Raw genomic sequence first — 3,700 nt, 5'->3', positions numbered from 1 at the left:
CACTGAGGGTTGCGATCCGTTGCCGGTCACGAAAAAAGACAAAAAGGAAAAAAAAAATGACATTGCAGAAAAAAATAAAATGATATAGCAGATGAATATATGATGAGGAAATTTTCGTGAAACTGAAAAAAGCAAGTTAGAAAACAGTATATAAAAAACATATTAATACATTAAAAGACGACTAGTCAAAAACTACCCCAGACTGTTGTTTCTTAGGCCTTGGGGTATTATGGGTAGTTTTAATTTTCTTCTTTATCCAGAATTTCTATCAGAAAATCTAAATGGCTTTTATAATTAGAGGGTTTTTTAAAAATGTGGTAACATATACAAGCATAAAATTTAACCATTTTAACCATTTCTAAGTGTACGATTCAGTGATATTAAGTACATTCACATGGTTGTGCAACCATCACCACCATCCATCTCCAAAACTTTTTCATCATCCCAACTGAAACTCCGTACATATTAAATAATAACTCCCCATTCCTCCCTCTCCCCAGCTCCCGGCAACCACTATTATCAGGCCTTAAAAACTAACGCCACCTTAAGTGACATTACAAGCAGTGCCATTATGGGCCCACAAGGGCGTATTAACGTGGTAGCCTAAGATGGCGCCGGGAGGAAGTAGGGTGGGAGTGTCTGCGGGAACCTTGCCTTAGCCCTTATTGGCCAAATACGCGCTTCCGCGCTCATGAACACTGCGTGATTGCAACAGCTAGGCATTGAGACAGGATGCATGCTCTCATAACCTTTAAGCTGACTGGAGGATGTAAAAAACCTCCCTTCCCCATTTGCCTTTAAAAGCAAGTGTTTGTGTGATAATAAACGGAACTGCTCGACAGAACCCCCGCCGCATCTGAGTGTCCTTTAACGGGCTGGTTGGGGCCAGTGGCTGTGCTCACCTCTCTTCACGGCTCTCTTCCCCTGTCTCCTTCCAACGGGGACCACAGGGAAAGAGGAATCCGGGCAATTTGCTCGCCCACCAGAAGGAACACCAAGGGAGAGACTGATAACGAGGCTAGGGCTGTTCGGGTTGGCCGGCGGTGGACCCGACACACTATTCCACTTGGTCTCTATGAATTTGACTATTCTAGTTATCTAAGTGGAATCATACAGTATTTGTCCATTTGCATCTGGCTTATTTCACTTAACATGTATTCAAGGTTCATGCATATACTTGAAGCATGTATCAGAATTTCCTTCTTTTTTAATGCCAAAAAACATTCTGTTGCATGTATGTACCACATTTTTATTTAGTTTATCCATGACATTGGTTTGTTTCCACTTTTTGGCTGTTGTGAATATGCTATGAATGTGAGTATATAAATATCTGTTCAAGTCCCTGCTTTCAGTGCTTTTGGGTATATACCTAGAAGTGGAATTGCTGGATCACGTAGTAATTGTTTAATTTTTTGAGGAACCTTCAACAGGGTTTTTACATCTATCTATCTATCATCTATCTATCTATCTATCTATCTATCTATCTATCTATCATCTATCTATCTATCTATGTATTTAGTCCTTCAGTCTTTTCTTTTCATCCCAGAGAAAGTACCCTCTCATCCTTTTGTGAGGATCCAAGAGTCTGAACACAGCTTGAGCCCAAGCACTAAAGTCAATGCTCAGCTTGGTCAGCAATGCTAGCCTTGCCTGGAAACAATAGATGGTGACCACCTGAATAGCATGACCTCAGTCAACCAGACAGAGCCTTAGGCCCAGAAATCTTTCCTGTTGTCAGAATAAATTAGTTTGGGGCCGGCCCGGTGGCGCACTGGATAGTGCGCCGCTTGGGAAGCGCGGCGGCGCTCCCGCCCGAGGGTTCGGATCCCACATACAGACCGGTTCCCGCTCACTGGCTGAGCGAGGCGCGGGAGCAACACCGAGGATTGCGATCCCGTTGCCGGTCCCCGGTCCGGTACGGGGGCAACACTGAGGGTTGCGATCCGTTGCCGGACATGGAAAAAGACAAAAAAGACAAAAAAAAAAAAAAAAAGAATAAATTAGTTTGTTTCACATGGAGACTCCTGAAGACTGGTATTTCCGTAGGTCTGAAATTATACTACTAGAAATACAGGAGGCTGGCTGGTTAGTTGATTAGAGTAGTGTCAAAGCCAATTCAGATCCCCATACCGGTGAGCCACCAGGGGAAAAAAAAAATACAATACTGATAACACCAAGTTTAAGGGTTTGGATCCCTACACCAGCCAGCAACCAAAAAAGAAAAAAATAAAAATAAGAATACAGGACTTACCCTCACTGCAATCTGTTGAGAATCAGCCCTTGTGTTAATAAGGGTTTGTAAAATACAAAACTTTTTTTTGTTTGTTTTGGGGCTCTCTCGGGTTTTTTGGGGTGGCTGGCCAGTATGGGGATCTGAACTGTTGACCTTGGTGTTAGCAGCACCACATTCTAACCAACTAAGCTAACCAGCCAGCCTCCAAAAAATTTTTCTATAAAACAAAATTTTTTTTTAAGGAAAAACAAAAATACAGGATTTGAAGGGACCCCTTGTAAAAACAGTGTTATTGGCTAATAATCTAGCCAGGATTTAGGGATCAGAAGAGATGGAATTGTACTGTGTGGATGAAGGAGATTAAGTAGCAGTGGTGGAGATAAAAGCGGAATGGGAAAGGACCCAAACACAGCTTCTGGTTTACCATTTGCTCTATCAGCCTGGTGATCTGAAGCATGTGTTCCCTGCTTTGTCTCTTTCACAGAAGGACTTATGAACCCCTGTGGGAGAAAATTGAGCTGCATAGATCTAGAGGTTTATTTTTCAAAGAATGACCAAGAAATCCATTAAGTCAATCAATAAATATGTTGCAATTTCTCAAAGCTCAGTTTACAAAGAAGGAAATTTAATTAATAGTTGAAGATACCCCTGATTGAACCCAGAGGTTCTGTGAGGAGGCTCATGGAATTCTAGAGTTGGTTGCTTGGTGACCAAAATAAACAACTTTGAACCTAAGAAACTAAGGAATGTTCTTGCTTCCCTCTGAAGACTGTGCTGTGAGAAGCCATTTTGAAGGTAATTTTAAAACACTGCTGCTTTGCCAGTATCTGAAAGGAGTTCGTTCAGGTGAATGATGAGAGGGTGGCCTGAGGTCGTTGAAAAGACTTTGGATTAGGTGTCAAAAGGGTCAGTATTACATCAGATACTAACCAGTACTGTGACCTTAGTCATGTCTCTTCTCTCTGGGCCCCAGCTTTGGAATATATAAGATGAAGGAGTTGGAACACAACGTCTTTTTGGCAGACTTCCCAGAGTAATCTGGAGACAACAGTACAGCTGTGTGACTGCATGACAAGAAATGGAAATTAGAAAGTAGAGGGCAAAAATTAGAGGAACTTTTTGAGGAAGAAGGGGAAGCAAAAAGGGAGATTTGAAACAAGCTAGGTAAAGAGGCTGTACTCCTGATCCCACTCTCCCCACTAACCAGCTTCCTTCATATACTACATTGATACTCCTTGGGGCTGTGGTTTCTCTAAATTTAATATGTATAAAAGCCCCTGAGAGCTTGTTATTCAAATTTCTAGGCCTCACTTGCAGTCTATTGAATTAATATTCTGGGGAGGAGACACAGAAATCTGCAGCTCTTGGGTGATGTTGATGCAGAAGATTCTTTAACTGTAACTAACAAACACCGCCCCAGAAGCTGACTGCCATGTTAAAGTCCTACGGGGGGGGGGGGGGGGGGGG

Source organism: Galeopterus variegatus, unplaced genomic scaffold (assembly GCF_000696425.1).
Source record: "Galeopterus variegatus unplaced genomic scaffold, G_variegatus-3.0.2 Scaffold101, whole genome shotgun sequence".
Classification (NCBI taxonomy): domain Eukaryota; kingdom Metazoa; phylum Chordata; class Mammalia; order Dermoptera; family Cynocephalidae; genus Galeopterus; species Galeopterus variegatus.
This window is presented reverse-complemented; position numbering follows the sequence as displayed.